The following is a 15,898-nucleotide window of genomic DNA, read 5'->3' on the forward strand; positions in this document are numbered from 1 at the left end:
ATGACCACAATTGTGGAGTAAATGCATGTTGATAAAACAAGATGGACCTTGCAAGCTTTAGAGCTACATTTACTAAGCAGTGATAAGAGCGGAGAAGTGAGCCAGTGGAGAAGTGCCCATGGCAACCAATCAGCACTGAAGTAACATCTATAATTTGCATACTATAAAATGATACAGAGCTGCTGATTGGTTGATGGGGAAATTTCTCCACTGGCTCACTTCTCCGCTCTTATCACTGCTTAGTAAATGTACCCCTAATAAGTGACAAAAACCTGTAGAAAAAATGGTTTCTAGTATTGTCACCACAGGTTACACTGGTTAAACTAGCACATTCGTCAGTATTTTAGCCCTCCCCGCTGGGAGAGCTTGGAGGGGACACCATGGGGTAAGTGCAGGGGAGTTCTACGATATGCATCATCAGTTACTATAACTTTTTATGTATAGGGTGCCATAAGTGCTTTGCAGCACCATACATACCACACACATTAGAACAATACAGGGTACACAGAACTTAACATTACAGTAACAGAAAAACTAAAACAGAGCACAGGTAACAATTAGCACCACAGTTCTCAGTACACAATACAGCTGGGAGAAAAAGGAAGCAAAGGAGTAATCTGTGTACTACTAGGGGTAGGCAGCTACTGGAAGAGATAACCAGTAACGAGCGAGCAGAGATGCAGATATAGACACTCACTACATAGGGGAGAGCTGTATTTGAAGTGGGTTGTGTGAACAGGAGGGAAGAGGACCCTGCTCACAATCTAGGAGGTGGGGAGGAGACAGGTGACATGAAGTGCGAGCAAGTGAAAGGCGGCCTGATGGTAGGAAGTAAGCGAGGCAAATATTAGATTCGCACATGGGATGCAACGGCCGACTGGAGTGGGTTGGAGGGAGTATGTAGGGAGATGAGGTTGGAGATGTAGGGAGAAGGGAAGTTAGAGAGGGCCTTGTATGTGAGGATGAGGAGTTTGAAGAGGATTCTGTAGGAGAATGGGAGCTAGTGCGGGTTTTGTCGAAGGGGAGTGGGAGATGTGGAGCGGTGGGAGAGAAAGATAAGTCAAGCTGCAGAGTTGAGAACAGATCGGTGTGGAGCAAGATGGGAGTATGGGAGCCCAGTGAGGAGAATATTGCAATAGTCGAGCCGTGAGATGACCAGTGAGTAGATAATACATTTAGTCACACTCTGGGAGTGGAATGGCCTGATACGAGCAATGTTGCGTAGCTGAAGCTGCCAGGATTTAGACTGAACGTGGAACGTGAAAGAGAGGGAGGAGTCGAGAGTCATGCCCAAGCAGCAGAGTTGAGGAACAGGGAGGATGATGGTGTTGTCAAAAGTGATAGAGATATTAGGGAGGGTGGAGTCCCTGGATGGGGGAAAGATGATGAGTTCGGTTTTGTCCATGTTGAGCTTCAGGGAGCGCTCGGACATCCAGGAGGAGATGGTGGACAGGCAGCTGGATACCCGAGAGAGGACAGAGGGGGAGAGGTCAGGAGAGGATAGGTATAGTTGCGTATCGTCGACATAGAGGTGGTATTGAAAGCCGAGGGAGCTTATGAGTGCACCCAGAGAAGAGGTGTACGAAGAGAAGAGTGGCCCAGGACACCAATGGTGAGGTGGAGCTGGAGGCAGACACTGAGAAGGAGCGGTTAGTGAGGTAAGAGGTGAACCAGTGGAAAAAGGCAAAGTTATGAGACATTCCGCACGGGACTTCTCCTAGTCCAAATAGCTACACAGAGGGTATTTTTGCTATTAATACTCAAGGAGATTGAGAATGGTTCTAACCAAATTCCTCTATGAATTATATTTATTTATTATTTATTTATTACCAGTTTTTATATAGCGCACACATATTCCGCAGCGCTTTACAGAGAATACTTGGCCATTCACATCAGTCCCTGCCCCAGTGGAGCTTACAATCTATATTCCCTACCACATGTACACCCACACACATTCACGCTAGGGTTAATTTTTTTGTTGGGATCCAATTAACCTACCAGTATGTTTTTGGATTGTGGGAGGAAACCGGAGTACCCGGAGGAAACCCACGCAAATACGGGGAGAGTATACAAACTCCACACAGTTAGAGCTATGGTGGAAATTGAACCCATGACCTCAGTGAATTATATGATATCTCATATGTGGTCCCAATGGAACGAGGGTTGGTAGTGCTCCCCAGAGTCAGAGATAACTTCAAATATCGAATGGAGAAAAAGATGATTCTTTTTTTGGGGTCACTCTTAAATGTATTACAAAGATCCAGGACCTTTAGTGCCCGAAGTTATCAAACATTAAAATGTAACATTTATTTGGTATATATTATAAGTAGCATCGGGGACACGATATTCGGGAAAAAAGATATGTATGTCTTTTTTTCCACGGTATCGTAGCCCCCGATGCCAGTTTTTGACCAAATAAATGTTAAATTTTAATGTTTGAAAATTTCGGCAACTGAAGGTCCTGGATCTTTGTAATACATTTAAGAGTAACCCCAAAAAAGAGTCTTCTTTTTCTCCAAGAGGTGAACCAGGAAAGGACATTGCCGGAGAGGCCAATGGTCTGGAGGGTGTGGAGGAGCGGATGATCCACAGTGTCAAAGGCAGCAGAGAGGTCCAGGAAGATGAGCAGAGAGAAGTGACTCCTGGATTGGCAAAAAGCAGGTCATTTGTGACTTTGACAATGGCAGGTTTGGTGGACTGTAGGTGGCGAAAGCCAAATTGAAGAGGATCAAGGATGGAGTTGTCAGAGAAGTAGCTGGTGATCCAGGTATATACCAGCCTCTCAAGTAATTTGGGGGCAAATGGGAGAAGAGAGATGGGGTGGTAGCTAGCAGGTGAGGTCAAGGTTGTTGTTTTTTTTTTCAAACATATTTTATTGGAGAACTGCACAGAAAAAGAATACAGATTCCAAATAAAAAGGATACAAACAGTAAACAGGTAGAGAAGACACATTACAACATTGCGACAAATGAATAAAGAAAATTGAGGGAGAACACTGGAATTACTTAGCAAAAGGATACATCAGTAATGAATATGCTTCCATCAATCAGGTAACCAGTAAAAAGGGCAAAAGAGTGTATAGGTAGTACTAAAAAGTAGGGTGACCAGCTGTGAGTACTTCGAGATTATACCATGAGGTCAGAGACACTGCAGACCGTAGTGTGTCACGGAGAGTAGGGGACAAGGATCTGACATGGGGCAATCTACTTTGTGTTCCTTATCAAGAGACATTTCTACCCAGTACATATGAAATAAGTAGGAAACTCGAGGTAGTAGTAAAGACAGTGTCAGGGTATCGGAAAAGATCCACCCGGACAGTATGTTTTTTTCTCGTAGCTGCTGCAAATTTAGCCAACAGCAGTCGTTGTCCCAAATGTGGTCTAGTCTGTACTGGGGTAGTGAATATATATCCCACAGAGCCCATTCCGGAGTGGGGGTGAAAAGAATATCATAGACATCTTTTAAATACTGACACACTGAACAAAATTTGTGAACCTCAGGACAGCTCCACATGCAATGAAATAGATCCGCATCAGGAGCGGTGCATTTAAAGCATCGTGAATCTGAAGAGGCACCAATCAGCATCTGTAATTTTGGGGTATAATATGCTCTGTGCAGGAGTTTGTATTGCATTTCCACATATGAAGAGGATACTAATATCTTGTTAAGGCGAGCGAATGCAGTAAGAAGTGAGTTAAGGGAAACAGTAGGCAAATCTATGGGCCATTTGGCCATACCCGTTAGTAAAGTGTCCAGATTAAGCTTTCGTTTGATGTAGAAATACAATAATGATGTGGAGCAAACCCTATCACCTGAAGTTCTGACCAAGGAATCAATGTCATTATGGACGTTAGCAGTAGCAGAGTGGGACAGCACATTAGAAACTTAACTTCGTATTTGAAAATATGAAAATAGGGGTATATGCAATGAAGAATACTTCTCCATCAATTTGGAAAAGGACAGCATTTTTGAACCATCTGCGTTTAGAGTGTGATGAACCAGTCGGAGTCCGCCCTTTTGCCATGAAGCATGTGAAGAAGAGCCCCTATAGGTGACATGAGGAAGTGGGAGAAAGATGGAACTGTCATGTGATGAGAGGCCCAAACGGGAGTGAGAAAGTCGCCAGGCCATGCAGGTAGTGGTCAGCAGTAAGTTGTTGGATATAGTGGAGGGGAGGTTAGAGGGTTTCATGTATAAGATGCTAGCTAAAGCTACATTAGGACAAAAGGTCTGTTCTAACTCAGGGATTGCATAATTATTTGTGGCACCAATCCAATCCACCGCATATCTGTAATTCGCTGCTAGGGAGTAGCTCCAATTACAGGGTAAATTTATACCTCCAGAAGTGACAGGTTGGCATAGTTTAAATAATGAACACCTGGGTTTTTTGCTGGCCCAGATAAAAATGCTAATTTCCCGGTTCAGTATCTTTAAATCTGAATCCTTCAACAACAAGAGAAGCATATGAAGGAAGTACAACAAACGTGGGAAGGAAATCATCTTAATAAGGTGGCACCTACCGATATATGATAATGGTAAACGACGCCAAGATTGAAAGTCTGACAATATACGTGTTATCACCCTAGGGAAGTTAAGCCGATACAGGTCTGTTGGGTTCACTGGGATATTAAGGCCAAGATATTGTAATGAGGAGGCAGCCCAAACAAAAGGGAAACCAGACGACCAATCTTCGGAAGCATCGGTATGTAAGGCTAATGCTTCAGTCTTTGATTTATTTATTAGAAATCCCGAGATGTTCTCAAAGTCAAAAGACTCAAGAAACCTGGAAATGCCTCCTGGGGATTGGAAAAATATAATAATTAGTTATCTGCATAAGCTTTTAGGGTGTTAGAGCCCAGCACAACGCCTCCCCATGGAGTATACAAGTAAAAGCGTCGGATCAAGGGATCCAAGGCTAAATTAAAAAGGAGTGGGGAAAGAGGACAGCCCTGTCGAGTACCACGGAAAAGGGAAAAACTAGCCGTGTTTAAGCCATTAATAGTAAGGAATGCTTTAGGGGAATCATACAGACTACGAAAAAAGGAAATAAATCCAGTGCCAAGGTTATACAAATGAAATACCCTAAGTAAATGTGTCCAGGATACCCTATCAAATGCTTTGTCAGTGTCACAACTAACTAATAAAGTTTTACCCGATGGATTGGATAAGGAATGAGTTTAAGCAGCCACAACTTGTCGGATGTTATGGACTGAGGACTTGCCTTTTACAAAGCCCGTCTGGGAAGGATGCAACAATTTTGGAAGTAGAGCCTGCAGACGTTGCGCTACAATGGTATTTAGCAATTTAAGGTCTTGGTTCAATAAGGAAAATGGTCGAAACGACTGAACTAGTGTGGGGTCTTTGCCTGGTTTAAGAAGCACGATGATTCGTGCCTGATTAAAATCAGATGGGGGGTCCTTGCCAGACAATATGGAGTTAAACAAAGATAAAAGATATGGCAGTAAATGCGGGGACAGCAATTTATAGTAATCAGCTCCTAGGCCATCCGGGCCCGGGGCTTTATCGTTGGCCAATTTGCCTATGGCAGAGTGCAGTTCTAATTCAGAAATGGAGTCGACTAAGGTCTCACTTTCTGCAACCGTCAACAGTGGAGCATCAGCTCTCTGTATAAATTCCATACCTAAAGATGGGTTGTCAGGGGAAGCAGTGTACAAATTTGTATAATATTCTAAAAATTATGCAACTATCGAAGATGTAGAGGTCAATTGGCCACCGTCAGAGTTAAGTTTACAGATAGTCGTAGGGGTCATTGACTACGAACTACCAAGGCCAGCAGTTTTCCGGCTTTATTACCCCATCGGAAATAACAATTCTTTTGATAGTCAAGAGAATATTGGGCCTTTTCAGTGCAAACCGCATCATACATAGCCTTGGTGTCAGTATAAATTTGTCGAGTGTCTGGAGTGTTATTATGTAGCATAGCAGAGTAGGTGATAGAGACAGCTAAGCTTAGGTCTTGCAGTCATTGGTTCAATTTTTTGCGTTTAGCCACGACATATGCTATAACATGTCCACGAAGTACTGGTTTCGAAGTGTCTCAAAACAAATTTATATCCTCTACATGCTGTGCATTATCAGCAACATATTTCAAAAATTTTTGTTCTAACGACAATTTGGGGAATTGGCTAGGTAAGACGAGAATCTCCAATTAAAGGAGAGTAGTCTAGAGGAAGAAAGAGATAACGTGAACCAGGTCGGGGCATGATCGGATATAGCGATATTTTCTATTTTAGACCGGCAAACCCTAGAAAGAAGAGTAGTGGGATTGAGCCAATAATCTATTCTAGTGGAGGTGTGATGAGGATGGGAATAAAATGTGTATTTCCTGTCTACAGGGTGTTGAAACCGCCAGGGATCAGATAAATTCAATGAGGAAAGAAGTAGAGAAAGGGCACTCGATGGTGTAGTGCGAGTAGACGCCCCAGATTTATCAAGCAGGGGGTTAAGGGTGGTATTAAAATCCCCTCCCAATATAACGTACCCCTCTGTCCAGTCCTGTAATCTAACATAGAAATTGGTATAAAATTCATTAGTGGGACCATAAACAGTGGCAATCGTGTATATGTCTCCTTCGAGACATAGCTTCATAAACAAATACTGACCCTCAGGGTCACATAATTTATCAAGCACTGTATAATGAATAGACCGATTAATAAGTAGTAACATGCCTCTACGTTTAGAGTGATAAGAAGCAGAGAAATAGTCAGTAAACCAAGTGTCCCGCAACGTATTGGGGTCCCCTTCCCTCCAGTGCATCTCCTATAGCACCGCTACATCAGGTTTAAATCTCTTTAGATGCTGTAAAACCTTTCTACGTTTCAACTGTGTATTAAGACCCTCCACATTCTATGTCAAAAACTTCATGTGGTCCCTTGTGGAGGACGATATAGAATGTGGAGGAGCCATATCAACCTATACCGGATTTTGTAAACATGTCGGAGAAAATGAGCAATGAAGAAACAATGGGGCCCCTCGTCCCAGCTAGCAGGGGCACCATCAGGAAGCATAATGTGTGTTCTCTGAAAAAACTTAGTAACAACAAGAATATGTGTAAATTAGAAGTGTGTAGTGCAGTCCAATCCAGTTTTCTGTTTTTTTCAAACCCAAACAAAAGACCCACAGGGCCAATCTTGCACACTAGAAACAAGCAGGAATCGGATAAAGGGGGAGGGCGGCAGAAAATGGGGTACATCATGCCCAGTGGCATAGAAGAAAATAAAGGAGGAAACAATCGGTACTGAAAAAACTTGAGTACATCTAAGATACCGCACTGAACAAAATAAACATACATATCAGTATCAAAGAAGGAAAACAGTAACAATATCAATAACAGATACATCATAGCACAAAGAGGGTTGGATACTTGCAGGCAAACTCTAGAGTCAATCAGCATCAACCTGTGAGACGAAGTGCGAATCCAATAAGGAATCAGCAAACTATTTTGCCGTGGACACCGAATCAAAGTAGTACTATTTGCCGTTGTGCTGCACTCTCAGTTTGGCGGGATAAAGCAAGGCAAAACACACTCCCACGTCGAATAACTCTTTGCAGACTGGGGAGAATTCCCTGCGTTTCATCGCCACTTGATATGAGAAATCCTGGAAAAGGAGAAGTTTGTCGCTTTGGTAATTCAGTGCTTGTGATTTCCGGTATGCGTCCAGCAAACGTATCTTGTCAGTATAGTGGAGTAATTTAAAGATAACCGGGCGGGGGCCTACGGCGATCCGTGAGGTGATCGGGACCAATTCGGTGAGCACGTTCCACCAGCATGGAGCCTGATTCCGGTAAGCAGCCCAGCTCCTTCGGGAGCCAAATGAAAACCAAGTCCAGCAAATCACGTTGTTTGATTGATTCAGGTAATCCAATGAGCCTCAAATTATTATGGCGACTGCGGTTTTCGAGGTCATCCAGTTTGTCATGGACAGCTTGTAGCGAGGCTGCTTGAGAAGTGATAGTGGCTTTGGCCATGGCTAAGTCATCCTCCGCGTTAGAAATACGTTGCTCCGCTTCATCAAAGCGAGCACTATGTTCCTTCAGTTGCGTAAGGGTGGATTCAGTAGCATCTTTTATGCCTGCTAGCTTTTTACCCAATCGAGGCAACAGCAAATCAGATATCTCTTGAGCTTTGGCCACTGAGGCCGCATTATAGGCAGTGGGATCAGACACACCCAGGAGAACATTTTCCCCAGCCGGGGAGGTAGGTGGACTCGCTGTCGTCGACGACGTGGCTCTCATCTCCCTCTGTTTGGGGCCAGGGGCACCTTTGCCCCCCTTCTGCGTTTTAGCCATAAATTTATCCATTCACGAATGCCAAGGGGTGCAGGCAAACAGGAGCGACACTGAGCGACAGCGGGTGAGGATGTTGTGGAGAACAACTGTATGATGCCGGATATAATTAATCCTGACCAGCAGGGAGTGTAGAAGTATCACGGAGAGGCAATGTCGACCATATACAGTATGCAGAAACACAAATAGGCCACACGTATCAAGCGGTGAGGGTGGACAGTGCGGTATCACAGAGCAGTTCAAGACCTGGAGAGAGGAGCGTGAAGCAGACCAAAACAAATCCCCTTCAGTGAGAGGCATAGGATATAGAAGATATTGCAGTATGAGAGGGCTAGGGGCAGGAAACAGCAGGCAGGAGTATATGTAATCAGTGCTGTGGGTCAGGAGCTCTCAGATGCTGGGATTTCCACAGCGTGTTGTGAGGAGAGTGTCAGTGAGCAGTGAGCAAACCAACAGCTTCTGATGCAGGAAAGGACAGCGATCCCGGCGGCAGAGCACCCAGCACTTGCAAGAGGGTGCAGAGGCAATATGAGACTGCTGCTAATATGATGGGTGCTTCGGCCGGCGGCCACAGAAGACAGCTGGTAACAGCCAGAGGTGACAATCCCAGTAGCAGGGTCCGCAGCACGGGCAGTAGGGAGCAGTGACAGGAAACCGCGGCTCCCGTGTGGAGGGCTCCAGCCGGCGACCGCCGATCACGGTACTCAGACGGCAGGTGGTGCAGGGGGACAGTAGCCGGAGGTAGCGGAGCCGCAGTGCTGGTAGGAGGGTGCGTGGGAGACAACACACCGCGGCAATCACTGGGCGCTGCTCCGTGTCAGTGGGGTGAAGACACAAGATGGTGGCCGCAGGTGAGTTGGCGTTTCACAAACGCCTTGGTTCCGGTGGTTTAAGAAGGGTGGGGAGCCGGGATCACACTCCACTTACCCACTACTATCCCCTATCAGTTCCCAGGTGTTATTGGGGCTCCTCTCTTGGTTCTAAAAGGCAATGTAGAGCCAAAGTTGGGCAAAGAAAGATGCCGGTAGAGAGTTATAGGTTGAAGAGATGAGGAAAGTGGGAGCAGGCAGTGGGGGAGAGGGAGCAGGGGTTCCAGGGGGCAGGTGGAGGGGGGAGAGGATAAGACGAGGGATTAGACTTCTTGTCTGTGGTGAAGCAGAAGGAACACAAAGGTGGGATGGTGGGGGCAGCGGGGCTGACAAAGGGAGACGGTAGGAGATTTCATGACGGATTGCTTACAAAGCCCTCACCCACTCTTTTCACTCTTACATCTCTGACCTTATCTCTCTTTACATTCCCACCCGTCCCCTTCGCTCTGCTAATGCATGCTGTCTCTCCTGCCAACTGATTACATCCTTCCACTCCTACCTACAAGATTTTGCACGTGCTGCTCCCTATCTCTGGAATGCTCTACCTCTCCCCGTCCGACTCTCCATCTCTCTACAAAACTTCAAACGGGCTGTTAAGACCTACTTCTTCACCAAACCCAGCCAACTCTCCTCCTAACCCTCTTGTCTATGCTCACTGTCTACCCCTTCTGTGTCATTCCGGACTGTTAGCCCCTCACCTTTTAGATTGTAAGCTCGCAAGAGCAGGGACTTCTTTCCTCATGTGTCTTTCCTTTTCTTACGTACACTATCTTATACTCCATACTCCCTTTGATGGCACCTAACCCCGGGTTTTCTATACCTGTCCTATATGGTCTTGTACTGTAAGTGGTGTGTTCTTGTTTGCTCATTTGATTATGTACTGTGTAATGGGTGCTGCGGATCCCTTGTGGCGCCATATAAATAAAGGAGGATAATAAAAATAATAATAATAATAATGAGGAGTCAGAAATGGAGGAGGGTGAGGTGGACACAGAGGTGGGGGAGGGTACTCTATCGCAGGGAATAGAGGCTCTCATAGAGGCTATCAGGGAAGCCCTCAATATCCCCAATAAGGTGACAGAGGAGAGTGAGGAATCTTACTTTAATATAAATAAAAAATCCTCAGCTACTTTTCTTGTGTCAAAGGAACTCAATACCCTGTTTGAAGAACCGTGGGTTAATCCAGATAAGAAATGTAAAATTCCTAAAAGGTTGTTATCATCTTTTCTTCCTGAGAATAGGAAAAAATGGGAAAATCCACCGGTAGTGGATGCATCAGACTCCAGGCTCTCACTAAAAATTGTATTGCCTGTCCCGGGTGCAACCTCCCTAAAAGACGCGGCTGATCGCAAAATTGAGACGCGCAAATCTTTGTATACAGCTGCTGGGGTGGCCCAAAGACCCACTATAGCATGGCTGGGGTGGCCCAAAGACCCACTATAGGGGCTTATGGCTACGCCAGTGGACTGCTGACGTGGACTCCAGGAAAGGCGTGGAAGGCCTACCTTTCACAGGTGAGGCCTTATTTGGAAATGAACGAGACAAATGGATCTCCAAAACTACTGCGGGTAAATCCACATACCTACCTTCTGCTGCTCCCCTAGCTAGGAAGGCCTATTATGGATCCAGTTTACAGTTCTTTTGGACTGCCAAGTTTAGGGGCAAGACCAGAGGTTCTTCTACCGCCACCAGAGGTGCTAGAGGTAAACCAGGAAAGCCAGCTACTGCCAGTTCACAGGAACAGAGCTCAGGCTCTACTTCCTCAAAACCTTCCACATGGCGGTGGACCACGATGGGTGGTAGACAGGCAGGTGGGAGCCCGGCTAAAATTCTTCAGTCACGTCTGGACAAGATCATGCCTGGATCCCTGGGTTATAGACCTTATATCCCAGGGCTACAGACTGGAGATCCAGGAGCTCCCACCTCACAGATTCTTAAGATCAGGCTTACCAGTTTCACAAGAGGCAAGAATAACCTTACAGGATGCCATTCAAAAACTGTTACAACCTAGGTCATTATTCCAGTTCCACCTCATCTACAAAACAAGGGTTACTATTTCAGCTTTTTTGTAGTACCGAAGCCGGGCGGTTCGGTAAGACCGATTCTGAACCTCAAGTCATTGAACCCGTACTTACCAGTGTTCAAATTCAAGATGGAGTCTCTTAGAGCGGTAATCTCAGGTCTGGAGGAGGGGGAATTCATATTCTGATCTGGCCGCCTCATCAGGCTTATCTACGGTTTGCACTGCAGGACTGTCACTTTGCCATTTGGTCTCTCCACGGCACCGAGGTTGTTCACCAAAGTGATAGCAGAGATGATGTTACTGCTCTGCAAACAAGTAGTGAACATTATTCCGTACCTGATCTTCTGATATAGGCACTGTCCAGGGAGCAGTTGTTGAAGAACATTGGTCTTTTAACCAGACTACTCCTGGATCATGGGTGGATTCTGAACCTACCAAAATCTCACCTAGAACCAACGCAGAGTTTTTTTTTCCTGGGAATGATACTGGACACAGAGTCTCAGAAAGTATTCCTTCACTTGGAAAAGGTAATGATAAACCAGTTGATGGTTCGGGCTTTCCTGAAGCCAACCAGGATCTCGGTACATCTCTGCATATGCCTTCTGGGGAAAATGGTGGCCTCTTACGAGGCAATTCAGTATGGAAGGTTTCATGCGTGGCCCTTCCAGCTGGATCTGTTGACAAATGGTCCGGAACATATTTTCACATACACCAGAGGATTTGACTGTCCCCAAAAACCAGGATCTCCCTCCTGTGGTGGCTAAAAACTTCTCACCTAGTCGAGGGTCGGAGTTTCGGGATTCAGAATTGGATTCTGCTAACCACAGACGCAAGCCTCAGAGGTTGGGGCGCATTCACCCAAGGGGTTCAGTTCCATGGAAGATAGTCAAGTCAGGAAATCGTCCTTCCAATAAACATCCTAGAACTCAGGGCTATCTACAACGCCCTTCTGCAGGCCTCATTCCTTCTTCGGAATCAGGCCATTCAGGTCCAGTCGATGTGACGGCGGTGACGTACATAAACCGACAGGGCGGAACGAAGATCAGAGCCGCAATGTCAGAGGTGTCAAGAATTCTCCTCTTGGCGGAAAAACATGCTGTGGCATTGTCGGCAGTCTTCATTCCGGGAGTAGACAACTGGGAAGCACACTTCCTCAGCAGACACGACCTGCACTTGGGGGAATGGGGCCTTCACCCGGAGGTGTGACGTATTGGTAGGGATATCCACAAATCGACATGATGGCCTCTGGACTCAACAAGAAGCTCAAGCGGTATTGTTCCAGGTCGTGAGACCCACAGGCTGTGGCGGTAGACGGCCTGACAACTCCGTGGGTCTACCGGCTGGTGTATGTGTTTCCTCCACTTCCTCTGGTCCCAAGAATTCTAAAAAGAAAAAGGGAAAAGGTTCAAGCAATCATCATTGCTCTGGACTGGCCATGAAGGGCCTGGTATGCGGAGCTTCTTGAGATACTGATCGAAGATCCGTGGCTTCTGCCTCTTCGCGAGGATCTTCTGCAACTGGACCCGTTCGTCTATCAAGACTTACCATGGCTACGTTTCACGGCATGGAAACGGCTGATTCTAGCCAGGAGAGGGAATCCTGACTATGATCCAGGCCAGGAAGGGGGTAACGTCCTAACATTACCATCGTATCTGGAAGAAATATGTCTCTTGGTGTGAGAGCGGACAATATTCTGCGGTGGAATTTCATCTGGGACGTTTCCTGCTTTTTCAGCAGTTGGGAGTGGATGTGGGCCTTCATCAAGGCTCCATAAAAGTCCAGATTTCAGCCTTGTCTATCTTCTTTCAGAAACAATTGGCTTCTCTCCCTGAGGTCCAGACCTTCTTAAAAGGTGTTCTGCACATCCAACCTCCCTTTGTGCCTCCCACGGCACCTTGGGATCTCAATTTGGTTTTGCAGTTCCTCTAATCGGACTGGTTTGAACCATTACAGGAGATAGACATAAAGTACCATATGTGGAAGACCATCACACTATTGGCCTTGGCTTCAGCAAGACGTGTTGGAACTCGGGGCATTGTCTTACAAGAGCCCCTACTTGATTTTCCAAGAAGACAGAGCTGAACTCAGGACTCATCAGCAATTTCTTCATAAGGTTGTGTCCGCGTTTCACATCAACCAACCTATTGTGGTTCCGGTTGTTACTGACACCTCTGCTACTTCAAAGTCCTTGGACGTTGTAAGGGCTTTGAAGGTATATGTAAAGCGAACTGCTCATCACAGGAAATCGGACTCACTGTTTGTTTTATATGATGCCAACACGATTGGGTGTCCTACTTCAAAGCAGTCAATTGCTCGCTGGATCAGGCTCACTATCCAGCATGCTTATTCCAAAATCTGTACAAGCCCACTCTACTAGGTCGGTGGGTTCCTCTTGGGCAGCTCTGGGTGTCTCGACATTACAGCTCTGCCGAGCAGCTACTTGATCAGGTTCGAACACATTTGCAAAGTTTTACAAGTTCGATACCTTGGCCTTCAGTTTGGTCAGTCAGTTCTGCAGGAACCTCAGCACTCTCCCACCCGGTTTGGGAGCTTTGGTACTTCTCCATGGTACTAAATGGATTCCCATTATCCCCAAGGACGTAAGAGAAAATAGGATTTTAATTACCTACCGGTAAATCCTTTTCTCATAGTCTGTAGGAGATACTGTGCGCCCACCCAGTGCTTCATTCTTCCTGCACTGTTACTTGGTTAAGTTATGTTGTTTTGTTCAGCTGTTACTGTTCCAGTTTACAAGTTTTGGTTAGCATGGCTTTCCTCTTGTTATGGTTGTGCTGGTTCGAATTCTCACCACTTTCCTTTTCTATATTCTTCTCTCAAAGTATGTCTGTCTCCTTGGGCACAGTTTCCTAGACTGAGTCTGGTAGGAGGGGCATAGAGGGAGGAGCCAACACACCTAATCAAACTTCTATAGTGCCCATGACTCCTAGTGGACCCATCTATACCCCATGGTACTAAATGGATTTCCAGTATCTCCTACGGACTATGAGAAAAGGATTTTCCGGCAGGTAATTAAAAACCTATTTTTTACTTCCTTTCGGGGCAGGAAGTAAAAATCTACTCACAGATAACTGCAATTTCACAGAATAACGATCCATGCTGAATTATGCCCTGAGTTCTCAGTTATATTAGAAGCCCATAATACTCCTGTAACATACCCGTAAGATGGCACATATTTATGTGTCTGAGTAGTCACCTCCCAGTCACCACCCAAGGAACATTCAATACATTTCTGGTACACCCGGGGGTTACATGAGTTATAGTAGCTAACTAGTCATAAAACATTATTTAGCAAGTATGTAGAATTATCACAACTTAAAACAGGTTGAACACGATGGGCAATTTGCCTCTATTCAACCTCAAATACTATGTTACTATGTTATTTCACACATCAATTGCTACTGTGACTTTCTGCTTGCACACTTTGCAATTCATGTACCATACAAGTTTTTAGTGATTTTTGTAAATGTGCAGTAGCAAAATAAATCGCTCAGCATTGCGTCCATCTCAGAATCAGGTCCTCTGGGAGAATAGGCAACACTAATAATATTTATATAATTACACCTAGTGCTTACGATATCACCATACCTTCCAACCTGACTCTCTTTCACAGTGAGATAACATTGGGGCTAGTTCAGATGTGGTTGGAGTAGCTATCGCTGCAGTTTACATAGAAGCAGCAGTGATAGCACTATTATGGTAATGCAGCAGGAGATGTCATACCTCCTGCTGCATTACTGATCCGAGCTGCGTCCTAGGACACAGTATCAGATCTTCCCTGCACCAATGACCGGCTGTGGGAACAATGGGGACATACAAGCTGGCTGCGCATTACGCACCAAGAAGACAGGAAATCTCTGTCATTTAATGGAGATCCTAGCCTCTTCCCTCCCGCTAAACGGCAGTGACACACATCTGTTTGGGAAAACGGAGGCAATCGCCACCCCAAAGCGGCATCATACTGTCAGTCACTGACACGGCCATGGGGGAACAGGGCCATGCTGCTTTTGGCAGCATTGCCCTCACTAACGATATCGCTAGATTGAGCTGCATGTAGGTCCGATGGGCAATGTCGCTGACAACCCGCGAAAGCATGCATCTTTAGAGACTTAGTGGTTACACACTGGACGATTTAAACAATTTGTCGTTCCGATCTGTCAGAATTGGGCAAATAGTCTAAAGAATAGTCTGTGTCCCCATCTTTAACCTGATAAAACCCACAGAAACATCACAGGACAAACATAAAAAATAGACCTTCCTTTGGCCAGCATGTTTGATCAATATGATCCGTGCAAGCTTTGTTATGTGAAAAAATAAAGAAATAGTTAAATGTAAGAAAGAAAAAAAAGCTAGGATCTCCTTTCAAATCCATAGCCAACCCTGGACCTCTCAGCCTGAGATAGTACTGAAAAATGGGGGTGAAAAACACGGTGACGTTTCCTTTATTTTCCAATAACCAGCACTGGGCTGAAACTGCTGGGGAAATGGGGGTAATGTTCCCCCGTAATTTCTATTACAGTGTCCACTGAAACTGTTATTTCGCAATGGCTTTGTACACAGTGTACAGTTAGTCCGTTTGGTTTGTTTTTTGGTGCTAAGAAGCCCTAGATGCCTACTTGGAAGGAAGATGAGCTATGATTTTGTGATTATTAAATTAGTTAACAATGGACGTGTCGGGGAG

Source organism: Pseudophryne corroboree, chromosome 3 (assembly GCF_028390025.1).
Source record: "Pseudophryne corroboree isolate aPseCor3 chromosome 3, aPseCor3.hap2, whole genome shotgun sequence".
Taxonomy (NCBI): domain Eukaryota; kingdom Metazoa; phylum Chordata; class Amphibia; order Anura; family Myobatrachidae; genus Pseudophryne; species Pseudophryne corroboree.